The sequence below is a fragment of the Macrotis lagotis genome, chromosome 1 (assembly GCF_037893015.1).
Source record: "Macrotis lagotis isolate mMagLag1 chromosome 1, bilby.v1.9.chrom.fasta, whole genome shotgun sequence".
NCBI lineage: Eukaryota > Metazoa > Chordata > Mammalia > Peramelemorphia > Peramelidae > Macrotis > Macrotis lagotis.
The window spans coordinates 429453111-429468466 of record NC_133658.1 but is presented as its reverse complement, the minus strand read 5'-3'; the positions used below and the strand labels follow the sequence as shown (position 1 = coordinate 429468466).

Here is a 15356-nt window from a genome sequence, read left to right as displayed (position 1 = left end):
ATTAGCACTGTGCACAGAAAACATTCCTGTTTCAGAGACAGAGTCCACTATGATGTAGCCCTTAGTACACAACTGGCCCCATAATGGGAATTCCAATGGAATGTCAGCAGCAAGTTCTCAGGACTAACCAGACAATGCTTCTTGTAGTACTCTCCATGAAAATGAATTGATACCATCCCACCTACAAGACTTCTCTTTCTAGGTATTTTTCTGTTCCCAAGAAACATTGTTGTTTTGTTGACTCTCTATGACTCCATTTGGCAAAGATATTGGAATGGTTTGTCCTTTCCTTCTCTGGGTTCATTTTATAGATGAGGAGACTGAAGCAATCAGGGTTAAATGATTTACCCAGGGTCTCACAGTTAGTTAAGTGTCTGAGATTCAGGAAAATGAGTCTTCCCAATTCCAGCCTGGCACTTTATCCACCATGCTACCTAGCTGTCCCAGGAAACATTAGCTACTAAGATTGATTTCTGCATTTTCAAAGACTTTCAGAACTAGTGTATCAAGAATTAATGTTTTTTCTGTCATATTGTAATATCAGGGGAGTGCTTGACTTCTTCATCTATCCCTCTATGTTAGATGCTATTGAAAGCAGCCTTAGCTAATTTTAATATCCCAACCAAACTGACCACAGAGTAATCTCTAGGGGATAAGATAGAATTGGAGGTAGAGGGAAGAGTAGGGGCGGGGGATAGAAGGAAAAGTAGAAATGTCTTGTAGAGCTCTATACTCATAGGAAATTCAGACCCAGGTGTGGGAAACACACCATTCAGAAGCTGGCAGAAAAAAGACATTGAACAAGATTCGGGGAAGCAATGGTATTCAGTCTGCATCCAGCCTGTTTTTCAAGGTAGCCATGTTGGACTTTCATTGCTGACTACTGGGCAAACTGTTGTATGAAGCTGGAGATGGAAATAACAACAAAGGAATAACCTTCATCTTTTGAGTATTAGTGTTTTCAGTGACTCCACAACAGAGCATCTCTGAAACATATCATCCCCTTCATCTGCTAAACTGAGTTCAGGGAGAGGTTTTTCCTCTGGAAAAAGAGGTAGTGATCCTACTTTCTGCTTTTTGTAGAGAACTACAGGAGGTATGATGGATGCCACCTCCTGAGAGTTATGGGATGCCTATTTGAGAGTTCTACTTGATGCAATATAAGCACCTATACTTATACAGATCTCTGGGGAAGATTTGCTAACTCATTGGCAAGTGTTGGTATTTTCTGTTTGCTCTCATAAGAATTCTACTTCTTTTCTTCAACATAAAAATAAATCTTTTATTCTCTGAGCATTGTGAACTGTGTGCTTGCAAGGGGGATCAATGACCACACATTGGGTGGGTACCATATAGTGAAGTTCTCTAATCTGCCAAGGGTGTGAGAAATCTCCCAAAGTGTAAAAATGGTAGCTCACATAGATAGCACTTTAACATTTTCAAAACACTCTCCTCACAATAACCATATGAGATGGAAATTATAAAGATTATTCTTACCATTCTTGAGGGTCAGGGAAATGTTATGATTTGTCCATGGTGATACAGCTAGTTGGTGTTAGAGGCACAATTCAAACCCATATCAGCATTCATTCTGTTCCACCATGATTTCTCTTTTCAATGTGATGCCACCTCCACCTTGTTCTTCTATTATATACACTTGACTTTCCACCTTATGGATTCAAATGGCCAAAACCTTCACTCTCAGACTCTCCATTAATAACATATGCTTAAAATAGAAACAAATTGCTTTGAGGGGTGGGAATTAAAGTAACTTGTGGGGATAAAGGAAATTCTCCCATGAACAAGTGATATCTGAATTATGAGTTGAAGGGGTTTAAAGGGGGAAGCAGGGTGAATGGTACATTTCAAGTATGGGAGACAAAACAAACAAGGACCACAGGCCATGTTTGTCCTTGTTCAGTTTGTCTCCCACACTTGGCCATGTTCAGGGCAAAGAAAGGAAGGAAGGAGGAAAGGAGGGAGAGAAAGAAGGAGGGAGAAAGAAAGGAGGGAAGAAAGGAAGAAAGGAAGGGAAGAGGGAACAGAAAGGGGAAAAGGAAAAAGAAGGAATGTGGGAAAAAAGGATTGTGGAGAGCAGACCAAGAAGCCTAAACTTTCCTCAATCAGCAATCAGAAACCACAGAAGGGTAGAAAAGGAGAAGTGGCACAATCAGGGCAAAGCAGAAAAGACCATTATGACAGAGTATGAAGAATGAATTAGAACAGGAAGAAAGTACTGGTGGGAAGTCCTATTGAGAAGATATAGTAGTTCATGATGATGGAGATGTGGGCCCATATTTCAATCTTTGGTTATCTTCTAAAGAGTTCATATCAGCTGACTTTAGGCATGTTATATGTGTATACTGTTCTACATGTGAAAAAGGGTTAGACATTTTGCTTGACTCCAACCCTTCTCTTCTCCAGGTTAAATACTCCCAGTTTCTTCAATCATAACTATTCCTTGTATGATCTAGTGTCCATTATTTTTTACCATCTTGGTCACCCTCCTCTGCATTCAAATTTGCCTATGTCCTTTCTAAAATATAGCACCTGGCACTCACCAAGACCAAAGATTTCAAAACTTAAAGGAACCTTAAAATCCATCAAATCCAAACAACTCACCCCCATTTTGCAGAGAAGGAAACCAATAATAGATAACTTTGCCAAGGTAACTTAACTAGTAATTGTTTGTAAGAATGGAACCCAACTGCTCCTCTGCCATTCTATATACTTTCTATTATTATTATAGCTTAAAATTACACTAAATTAGCTCCACCCCCCCCTAGAATACTACTCAGTTTTATACAGTAAGTTTTGGGGGTTGGGTTTTTTTTTTGCCTTTGGAATGTCATATTCCAACAACTACTCTGCCAGGCACTGTGCTAAGCGCTGGGGATACAAAGAAAGGCAAACATCCAAAATTCAAAATCAATGCTTAGTCTCAAGGAGTTCACAGTCTAGGGGGTGACAACAACATGCAAACAGATATCTACAAACAAGATGATACATATGGAATAAATTGGAAATAATCAAGAGTGGAAAGGCTCTAGAATTAAGAAGGATTGGAAAAGGCTACTTGCAGAAGATGGGATTTTTTCTGGACCTTGGCAACTGGGGAATTCAGGAGGTAGTGAAAATGTAGGTCAGGGAATTGTCACAGTTGAGGTCTAGAGCACAACACTGTCCCAGGTGGGTTGGTGTCACTCAGATGAATGCAAAAATTCTTCTGACAGGGGTGGCTAGGTGTCGTAGTGGATAAAGCACCGGCCCTGGAGTCAGGAGTACCTGGGTTCAAATCCAGTCTCAGACACTTAATAATTACCTAGCTGTGTGGCCTTGGGCAAGCCACTTAACCCCGTTTGCCTTACAAAAAAAACCTAAAAAAAAAATTCTTCTGACAGAATCAATATAAATGGCATCATCCTGATTGCCCTTAATATTTGAAAACCATAGGCAAGAAATTTCACACCCCCCCCCCCAGTGGCTTTAATGGCAGGAAAGCAGAAAAACTCGAAGGTCCATGTGTTCCTCAGCTTCAAAAAAATCCACAATGTTGCTGCCCCAAAAGATAATGAAGAATCTCAAATTGTCCTTGAAGATGACTGATGACCAAATAAGTTGCACAGCTGCAGAATTTAATTATGTCAAAAATGAGTCCAAACACACTACCTGGAACCAAAGTTAAACTCTTGGGCATTATTGATATAAAAAATGGATTCCTGTTTTTGAATGACTCAAACACTGTAGTCCTTGAAGGTAAGAGTTTCAGAGAAGCTTGTCAAACACAAGCAAGATTGAAACAGAAGGTGGCAACCTCCTTCTGTATCCTTCAGACAGGGGTGTGTGTCTCATGTCCAAGTGGATAGCAGAGAACTTGATGGGAGAAAGACATTGCAGGTGACAGCTCCTGCCAAACCTCCAGGTGATAATGATGAGTTTGAAAAGCAGAGAATAGCTGCTATTGCAGGAGTTTCAAAGAACAAAGACCAAGACACTTGGAGGAAGTGGTGGTTATGCTAGAAGTAATCTCAACATGAGTACCAAGGGAATCAAAATAGGGAAGTTTTCCAGAAAGAAAAGAAAACAAAGCCTGAAGGAAAAATATGAAGGCATATATCCTGAGTTGATTGATAAAAAAAGGCTCTGAAGCATATAACAGAATTGGTCTTCTAAAAAGAAGCATTTAGGCATGCCCTTGTTGATAATAGCAATAACTTAAAAGTAGCATTAAATGTCCTTCTCAACAGCAAAAAAGCAGAAACTTATTTTGGGTCCACCAACGAGAGGAAAAGAGGAAGTTGTGAAGATGAAGAGGAATTAGGAAATTCCAGGTCATCAGCACCCAGCATATTATTTGATTTCTTGGATTCAAAAATAGGGTCTTTAAATATGGAAGAATCCAAATCACAGTCTTAGTCTCTTCTTCAGGGGTAACACAGACTGTTGAATAATGAACAAAATGGAATGAAAGATTATAATAAACCAAGATATCATCCTTAAAATGATACCAGATAGGGGGTGGCTAGGTGTCGTAGTGGATAAAGCACCGGCCCTGGAGTCAGGAGTACCTGGGTTCAAATCCAGTCTCAGACACTTAACAATTACCTAGCTGTGTGGCCTTGGGCAAGCCACTTAACCCAATTTGCCTTGCAAAAACCTAAAAAAAAAAAAAAAGATACCAGACAACCACAGAATGAAAAAGCTCCTCATTTTCAAAGGGACACTCCAAATTCAAGACACATTTTAGAGAATAGTGAATTATCAGGTGCAGAGGTCTTAAAAGACAGAACTCTTTTGTGGTACTTGAAGTATAAACCAAAGAAAGAGCTGTGTGATACAACTTATGCCAGAAATGACAGAATTAAGGATACTACATAGTCTTCATCTTCTCACCAGAATAGTGGTATTTTTTTTTAAAAAAAGATATATCACTCTATAGAAAATAAAACAGGCCAAGGTCCATCTACTTGGAGGTAAAAGAAAACCCACTTTCTCAAGAAACTATAGACCATAATAATCAAAAGCTGGGAAAAGGGAAAACCAAATCTCAAACCTCAATCAGTCATATGAAAGGAAAAACATGAACAATAAGTAAGGTATGAAAAATGAGAAACATTTTAGTATGAATACTGATTACTCCATTCTGTTAGAACTAATGGCTTCAATAGTATGTCAAATAGAGAGGTTAAAGTTTCAAATAAAGAAAGACAAGTTGGACCTATTAAATCTACTTTTGATTATAAGGCGTTTTTTGATACAAGTGGGCCCATAAAGAGGTTTGGACCAATCAAACCAGAAAAAAATATTGGAACCTTCTCTTCCTGTGCAATGTAGAATATGAAAACCAGGAAATGGCACTTTATTGAGAAGACAAGTTTTGCCAGGTAGAAAATGAAGCGCTTCAGTCTTCTGGAATGCTGTTAAATTGTTAAATTCAGTGATTATGGAAACTATGAAATGGTACTTCTAATCACCATCAAGCTCATTCACGAAGAAACATGGAAAGAAGATATCTATGATGAAACACTAAAGTTCCAAAGAGGAAGATATGACCAGCTCAGGCTGATTAACAAGGCCAATCCAGCAATTTTACCAGCTTCCCCAGACTAGAAACTGAGCAGATAGAAATAACAGTTTCCAACCAAAGGAGCTATTGACTAAACCATCCTGGTCAAGACTTGATGATTGATCTTTTTTTTTTTGGTTTGTTTTTTTTTTTTAGGTTGTTGTTTTTGGGTTGGGTTTTTTTTGCAATGCAATGGGGTTAAGTGGCTTGCCCAAGGCCACACAGCTAGATAATTATTAAGTGTCTGAGGTCGAATTTGAACTCAGGTCCTCCTGACTCCAGGACCAGTGCTCTATCCACTGTGCCACCTAGCTGCCCTGATGATTGACCTTTAGCTTTCCCTTCAGAATAAAATGCAGAAGTGGAGGATGTTACTATCTGAAGTAAGATGGAGTTGATTGAAGAAAAAAATAGTCATTTGATCCACACAAAACTTGGGAAAATATTCTGAATTACAATAAAACAAATCTTTTTATCTATAAAACAATGCAATGTGTTATTTCTACTTTCAATAAAACCAGTGTACTGATATCAAAAAAGAGAGAAAAGAAAATGTAAGTCAGGACATGAATGTCTCAACAGAAATAGTAAAGTTTAAACAAGGAAAAGATCATCTTTTATTTTGTCAATACTGAGTCTAAGATGTTGATAGAACATTTAGAGAGAAAGGTACATCAGAAAGTTGGGGATTTGGTATTATAACTCAGAAGCAAATCAATGCTGAACATATAGATTTAAATCATCCTTGTAGATCAGGGATTCTTTTCATTTTTTCTACAATTTTTTATTTGTTTTTCCAAATACATGCAATGGTAGTTTTACCAATCTGTTTTTTTGCAAAGTTTTGAGTTTCACATTTTCTTCCTCCCTTCCTTCTCTCTCCCCTTCCCCTGACAAAAAGCAATCCCTAACCATGATAAACAATAGATCCTTATTGATCATCTTGTGAGGGAAGAATCAAATTCAAACAGAAGAAAGAAAACAGAGAGGGGAAAATGATATAATACATAAGAAAACTTTTTTAAATTGAGAATAATAAGCTTTGGTCTTCATTTAAACTCCACAGTTCCTTGTTTGGATATGGATATGGTAATTTCCATCATAAGTCATTTAAAATTATCTTTGATTATTGTACTACTAAAATGAACAAGTCCATCATAGTTGATCATCATCCCATGTTGCTGTTAGTAGGTATAATGTTCTTCTGGCTCTGTTCATTTCACTCCGTATCAATTCACGCAAGTCTTTCCAGGCTTTTCTGAAATCCCATCCTTCATGATTTCTTCTAGAACAAGTATTCCATCACATATATACACAATAATTTGTTCAGCCATTCCCACTTATGGGCATCACCTCAATTTCCAATTCTTTCCCACTACAAAAAGAGCTCCTATGAATATTTTTGTACATTTGGAATTTTTACCCTTTTTAATGTAGATCAGTGGTTCTTAATCTGAGGGTCACGGACCTTACCAAAGGATCCCTGGTTAGATTTTAGGAGATGAATGAACTTGAATTGGGGGGGTCAGTATATTTTTGTTGTTCAGTATTGTCCAAATTTCTGTGTTCCCTTTTTGAGTTTTCTTGGCAAAGATACTGGAGTGGTTTGTCAAATCTTTCTCCAGTCCATTTTAGAGATGAGGAAACTGAGGCAAGTAGAGTTGCTCAGGGTCACACAGCTAGTAAGGGTCTGAGATCAGATTAGTACTCAAGTCTTCTTGATTTCAGAACTGGTGCTTTTCACCTAACTACTTTTGGGTTGGGGAGAGCCCACAATTACATCTTTACTTTCACTAACAAGTCAAAAAGTAAACAAACATTTATAAAGTACTTACTATTCCTCAAGCATTATGCTAATGGGGACGGCTAGGTGGCAGTGGATAAAGCACCGGCCCTGGAGTCAGGAGTACCTGGATTCAAATCCAGTCTCAGACACTTAATAATTACCTAGCTGTGTGGCCTTGGGCAAGCCACTTAACCCCATTTGCTTTGCCAAAAACCTAAAGTTGTATGATTACTTTCGATTTTTTAAAACCTGACATTACTTTTTTTGGAAGCATCAGTATGTAGGGGCAGCTAGGTGGCGCAGTGGATAGAGCACTGGCCCTGGAGTCAGGAGTCCCTGAGTTCAAATCCAGCCTCAGACACTTAATAATTACCTAGCTGTGTGGCCTTGGGCAAACCACTTAACCCCATTTGCCTTGCAAAAAACCTAAAAAAAAAGAAAAAGAAAAAAAGCATTATGCTAAGCACCTGACAAAATCAAAAATAGTCTCTGCCCTCACATTCTAAGGAAGGAGATAGCATGCAGAGAAGACAATAAGTAAGATGAAGAGGGAGACCATTCTAGGCATGGGGGAGAGCCTAGAGTCAGGAGGGAGGAACAGCAAAGAAAATGTTCACTCAATAGTAGAGGACATGTAGTTCAGTCATTTTTCAGTTATGCTTAACTCTCCATGACCCTATTTGGAGTTAACTTGGCAAAGATGCTGGAAATATTTGCCATTTTTTTCTCCAGCTCATTTTATAAGAGAGGGAAGAGGGAACTGAGGCAAACAGGGTTGAGTGGCTTGCTGAGGGTTACACATCTACCAAGTGTCTGAGGCCACATTTGATACAGGTCTACCCACTCTCCATTGTGCCACCAGTTGTCATGAGGCTTGGGAATAAGAAAGGAGAATATGAATAAATGAAAGGATTGTACATCAGAATGTAGGAATAGGCAAAATAGATTACAGTTGAGATTTTCAAAGTTTTGATCTTGGAGGTGTGCAAATTCCAAAAAATGGAGAATTTCAAGGTGAAGCAGAGCACAGGAAATGACTTTGTTGAATTTGAAGATCACACCCTTTGGGTCAGAAAGGAGTAATGCCATCCAAGGGTAATGAGTACAGTCTTAGCCACTCTTTGGACATATTACAGAATACCTGGAGCCAGGTTGCTAAACCACTCCCCAAACCCCACCCTTGACCAAACTACTATGGAAATGCATTTAAGCAAGGTCTTCCAGATCTCTCTCTCTTTCTTCCCTCTTTTTCACTTTGCAAGATGGCCACTTTTTTTCACTAAGTTAGAACCATATACTACCAGCCTATGCCACTGGAGACATATGGCCTCTCTATATATAGCCCTTCTCACTCCATTCTAAGCCCAGCCAGCTCTAATGACTGCTTTCCTTTCTCTTTTTCCCTCAGGCACTTTCGTCCAGACCTTTGTTATTGACCCTGTCCTCAAGCAGCTTACTGTCTCTCCAGGAAAAAAAAAGTTTTAATCTGTGAAATAAAGGTTTATGAAATAAAATTGTAGTTTTTCTACCTCCAGGACTAGTGTGAGTTTTTCAACTTTAAGAACTCTCATTTTTATAACAGCATCACCAATTTCTCCCAAATCAAAGGCTCAATCACCATGCCAGTCTGGACTGCTAGGGGATGGAAAAAGTCAGGGGATGAAGTAGGATGAGAAATGGGTTGCTAGAGGAATCATTGACTTTCCTAAGGATAATTAAAGGAGATAAGGGTAAGAGGAAGACCATGAATCAAACTGGAAGATTAAGAGGAAGGCTGGCAGATGATCAACAAATGTGGGGTAACAGTGGCACAATGGAATTAAATTGACTTAAAAAAAAAAGAAAGGTCATTGAAAGAGGTTTTGAAGAAAAGATTTGGAATCAGCAGTGGGGAGCAGGGTAGGACAATAGTCATCCATCTTCCTTAGTACTGAAATTCAGGGGCGGTGGTTGGTTCTTGTCCTTTGTTATAGAAGAAGACCAAAATGACATCACTATGTCTAAGACAAATTACACTGTGTCTGACTTGGCTGATCAGACCAATACGAGCTCTGAATGCTCTGCCACAAGTTGGGCCCAAATTGCCAATGTGAACACCTGGAGTGGGTCCTCTAAAGGGTGGGAGAGGCCTCCAATGGAGAATATTGCACAAGCTATGGTATCCTAAAAGGAAAGTCAAACATCTATTAAAATGAGAAGATATGAGAGACCCTTAAATGTCCTGAAATCTGACCACTTTCATTTTACAGATGGGGAAATGAAAGCCCAAAGAAATTAGACTCAAAGTAATTCATACTAAGTAGAAAAGATAGGATTTGAATCCAATTCCTCTGACTCCTCCCACTGAATCTCTGTCTCCCTTAGTGGTCTTTGATTTGCTTCTGGGTCCAGACCTACTAATTAGGTCATTCTTCTGTTGAGTTGTTTCAATTGTGATCCTATTTTGGGATTTTCAGGCAAAAACAAGGGGGTGATTTGCCATTTTTTTCTCCAACTCATTTTACTGATGAGATACTGACCAAACAGGGTTAAGTGACTTGCCCAGGGTCACACAACTAATAAGAGTCTAATGCTAGGATTTAAAATCCTAAGACCCAATGCAGGGCTAACAAAATCTCTCTGGATTTGGGCATCCAACAAGTCCCTCCCAGCTCCACATAAACTGCCCTTTGGATCAGCCATGCCTTCATTTTAGGTAGAGATAAAAGCTGAGTTCTTTTTATTTACATGTCTGTGTTTTTCGCTTGTGGAGGTATATGTTTAGGCTTGTGATGTTCCCTTGTCTCTCAGCTCCTCCCAGCCCTGAGCCAGCACCTACGCAGTGAAATATGAGATGCTCCACCTGTCACAATGCCTGAAATTCCAGCATTACAGCCTCATTTGGTTGGATCTTGCCAGTCTTATGTGAATGTGGCAATTCCTCAGGGAAGGGGAGCCAAGATTCACTCTCACTCTGGTGGTGCCTAGGCACAAGCAGTGAGGGAAAACTCCCAACATCATCCACTTTAAGGGTCACCTGGTCTCTGAGGAATGGTGGAATCTTTGGGGAGCTCTGAGCTAGACAAGGGGGCAAGGCTCGGGGGGCCAGGAGGAGGAGGGGAGGGGGAACCCTCAGTACCCCCTGGGGCACAGGGGGGAATAAAGGGAGAGGTGGGGGCTGAATGGGTGGCACCCTTATTTTTTCTGCATTCTCTCCAGTTTCTTGGCAAATGAGGATTAGGCTTGCTTCCTGCCTCCTGGGGCTGCAGTATAAATGAGGCTATTTTTAGAGCTGCAGAAGAACTGGCTCCCAGGGAATGAATTCAGTGAGCTAGGAATGTTTCTAAACCCCAGGAGGAAGGAGGGGCCAGGGAAAGAGAACCCAAGTGAAGCTAGAGTTCTGAAGAGATTTTTTTTTCTTATTAGCATTATCTGTGTGACCTTGGGCAAGTCTCTGCCACCTATTGGTGCCAGCTTCCTCTGTTATCGGAGTCAATAGTGCCTTGGACAATCTTCATAATCGACTCCAACTCTATGATCTATGTGCCACTTCCTCCATGAAGTTTTCCCTGATTATTCAATCTTTCTGACTTATTGCCTTGATTTTCATCTCCTTAAGGAGATACCCCTTCTTACACCCTACAGCACCCCCCCCACACACACACACTAAAAATTGTTTCTATTTTATTTTTCTGCTTCTTTCTTGATCTTTGCTAACTTTCACATTTCTTTTCTTGTCTCCCTGCCAGGCTCCCACCTTTATATACCCCCCCCACACACACACACACACTCTTTTTTCTCAGCTTTTACACTCTTCCTTTCTCTCTCCTTCCTTCCCCAGTCTTCGTTTCCTTTTGGACATTTTCCCACCACCCTCCTGTTTCTGCCACCCTGGTCATGGTCAAGAAACTAAAAGAAAATCAGGAAATTTGGATTGTGTGTTGTAGGCAGAGTAAGTCTATCATCTAGAGCTAGTTAAGTGAATTCCAGTCCCTCTGACCCTTATTCCCTTTCTCTTTAGATTAGACCAAATGCTTTCCAAGGTCATTTCAGTCCTGGCAATCTGGAATTCTTTATAAGAAGAGAATTTCTGGGTCGACTAGGTGGATAGAGCACCAGCCCTGGAGTCAGGAGTACCTGAGTTCAAATCCGGTCTCAGATACTTAATAATTACCTAGCTGTGTGGCCTTGGGCAAGTCGTTTAACCCCATTGCTTTGGGGGGGAAAAAAGAGAGAGAGAGAGAGAGAGAGAGAGAGAGAGAGAGAGAGAGAGAGAGAGAATTTCTTTGAAAGCAAGAAACATTTCACCTGCTTTGCACCTAGTTGATGCTTCAAAATGTTTATGGATCACTGAATTATTCAAATGACCCAAGCATTTTTAAAGCATCTATCCTGTTGTAGCTTGCCTTGTCTGCATCTGTTTTCATGTTGTCTCCCCCCACCCCCCACCCCGTAGATGATTGTAAGCTCCTTGAAGACTGGGACTACCTTTTGCTTCTTTTTATATCTACAGCATATAATAGATTGGATGATTGAGTGACTGATTGAATTATTGATTTTCTATGTGACAGTACTGGGATATAAAAAAAAGACAAACCCATAAAAATAGTACCTGTCAGTAACTTTATATATTAATAGAGAAAATAAACAAATAAATAAGTACATACATGATTCAAGTAAGACAGGTCCCAGTTGATATAGGACTTGATATAGGACTCTCCTTATTGGTAAAGATCAATGTCCTCAAGCAAGTGGACTGTGATCTTTACCTGTGGCTCCAGCAGGAAAGAGAGACTGTCTGACCAGTCTGACAAAGCTAATCAAAGGAGGCTCCTCATGTGGCCATGAGGGTCACAGGGTGCTCCCAAGTCCTAGGTGAACTGGGCATGCTCCAAAGGCTCCAAATATAAAGGAGAAGATAGCTATTACTGTTGTTGTCTGTCCTTCTTTCTGAAGGTGATGTCAGAAAGGTGATATCAGAAAGGTGATATCATGATTTGCAAATGAATTAGATTTAAGTGAGGCAGGGCTGGGCAAAGTCACCAGTCTTACTCTCTCTTCCTGAGTCACTTGAATTCAATGGTAAAATATAGATCAGGAAGATGGTCCCAGATACAGTGGACGACCTTGGTCTTTTTAAGCTAAAGTCTTTCCCAGGTCTCAATTTGTTTGAGGCAACATTCATGCATTGATTAAAGCTGGTTAAGAATTTAGGTAAAGGGGGAAGCTAGGTGGCAGCTAGGTGGTGCAGTGGATAGAGCAACAGCCCTGGAGTCAGGAATACCTGAGTTCAAGTTTGGCCTCAGACACTAAATAATTACCTAGCTGTGTGACCTTGGACAAGCCACTTAACCCTATTTGCCTTGCAAAAATCTAAAAAGAACAAAATCAATTTGGGAGGGAAAACCCTCAGGATTTCTGACTAAAACAATTGCTATTTACACTCTTTCTGAGTCAATCAGGGTCCAAACAAGTGACTTTTGGGTTGGGGAGTATCATTGAGAGCCAGAGTGATTTGGGTTTAAGGTATGGTCCTTAGAAAGAAATCTAGCCCTTAAACCCCAAGATATCTTTTGGTGTCAGCAAGCAAAATTTATATTCCTTTGGGCAGTGCACTCACAGGTAAAAGTTTGTCTGATTCCTGATGTGGACAGAGAGGAAGAGGAGGAGGGAAAGAGGGAAAGAAGGAGGGAAGATAAAAAGGAAGGGAGGAAGGAAAGATGAAAGGAAGATAAGCATAAAGCAAAAAACTCAAGTGGCTAGGGATGGGGGGAGGGAAATGGGGAGACTGAGCCAAGTCTTTAAAAAGTAGTATCTGAGCTAAGTCTTTTTTTTGGTTGTTGTTTTTTTTGCAAGGCAAATTGCATTAAGTGACTTGCCCAAGGCCACACAGCTAGGTAATCATTTAAGTGTCTGAGGTCAAATTTGAACTCAGGTACTCCTGACACCAGAGCCAGTGCTCTATCCACTGTGCCACCTAGCTGCCCCCTGAGCTAAATCTTGAAAGAAGTCAGAGATGTCAAAAAATAGAGGTGAAGAGAAAGACCATTCCAGGTATGAACATGCAAATGCAGTCAGGTGTGACAACCAGCAGCCTGTCCTAGGATTGTAGAGAAAAGATGAAAAAAATATCTATCAGAGTAGAAAATATTCCACAGGAAAAAAAAAGACCTTCCATTCTTCCTTCCTTTTGTTGGAGACCCTATCCAACCCTGTCCACAATTCTTCCTTTACTCTTTTCTTTCCAAAACCAGATTAAAAACAATGAATCTCCTCCATCTACTCTTGTCCCTAACTTCAATTTCCTTTAGGTAAAGTTTACCTCTAGCCTGGAGGTCAACTGGTCTCTCATATAAAGGAGATTCCTAAATCTTCCCTCTATTCCACCCCAAACTTCTGTTGAAATGGTACCTTAGGAGGCTTAGGGACAGGGGCACCCTGGATTTGGAGATGCCTTGACATTGAGGGTGTGACCCAGGGCAAGTCATTTAGCTTCCATGGGGTTGTTTCCTGTTCTTTCAAATAATAGTTAACATTTATATAGGCTCGATATGTACCAGCACTGTGTGTGCTAAATACTTTTCGATGACTATTTCATATGATCCTATAACAACCATGGCAAGTAGCTACTATTATTATCATCCCCATTTTATAGATGAGGAAACTGAGACCATCAGAGAAGAACTAACTTGACCAAGGTCACAGTTAGAATCTGAGACTGCATTTGAACTCGTCTTCCTGACTCTAAGTTCAGTTCTCTCCCCACTGCACCCCAAATAAAGGGAGTAGTAATAAATGACTTCTAAAGCTCCTTCTAGCTCTGAATCCTCTAGATTTCCCCTGCTGGTCTCTCTCCAGTCAGAGCTGACAGAAGGCTGAGAGGGCCTCTGTTGGGGAATAGAGGAATCCTACAGGAAAGGCTGACTCCAGGTTCCTCTAAGTAAGATTTGCCCCCTCCCCTACTCAGGCATCTGGTTTCTATACCATCCCATATCACAATCCCTAGAGGCAATGTCTACTCCTTGGGACTGGCCCCCAGCCTCTCTCCTCCCCAGATCAGCACCCTCAGGACAGTCAAGGGGATCCTGTTTCCTCATCAGAAATAATGCACATACCTCTCTCCCAGACTAGTGCTGTTGTTAATTAGACCCTAAGGACCCCGCCTCTGTGTCCCAGAGCAGTTTGGGGTAAAAGGTTGTCTGTCAGCAGCTGTTCAAAGGAAACCGGGAATGAGGGGAGAATGAATTGGAAACTCTAGGAGTTGGCTTGGGCTTTCTGCCACTACCTGGGGTCCTGGGGAGGCAATTCGAGGCAGGTTCCCAGAATTGGACTTCTAGTCAGGCTTGCAACAGTTAGTTCAGCCAGAGATAATGTAGAAAAATATTTAACAACCAGATCTCAAAAATATCCAAAAAAACAAAAACCACCCACAATAGACTTTCCATTACTTTTCCCCATCATTTTATTAAGTCTGGATAATCAACAAAACAAAAATATGACCTTTCATTTGTAGTGTTCACTGACTTCCAAAATGTAAATGCTCATATTGGAAATTTAACCATCAGTTCAACAGTTATGTTTATTTATTTTTTTTTTGCAAGATTTTGAAACTAGTGTCTCTTGCAGCTTCTTCCCCAGTCATTAGTAGTAGCTTTTTGTGGGCTTTCAGAAGATGTTTTTAAAAGTCTCTGGGAAACTGGAGCAGCAAGGGAAGAACATAGGCATCTAACCCCTTCTGTTTATCAAAAGGTCAGGGAATGCTTGGGTTTACACATCACCAGTTCAAACTAATTCCAGTGTTTTCCTAATTAAATCCTCTACACAAATCTGCAGAGCTTAGCCCCAGGAAGGAAAATGGAGGAGCTGGAAGGGGGAAGAAGGAAGACTGTAATTTCTCTGTTAGGGAGCAGGTTATGGGTTATCCCTGACTCTTACCCTTGCCTGATTTCTTATCTATGGGATCTTCCCTCATTCCCCATTACTTCCCATCCCAGATCCCAAACGTGAACAAGGTCACTACACCCA

The 15356-nt window shown here is 40.5% G+C and overlaps 1 pseudogene; it reads left to right on the top strand.

Moving 5' to 3' along the window:
• Nucleotides 1-3085: 3085 nt before the first annotated feature.
• Nucleotides 3086-5617, top strand: LOC141504310 (tudor domain-containing protein 3 pseudogene; annotated as a pseudogene).
• The last annotated feature ends 9739 nt before the right edge of the window (nt 5618-15356 follow it).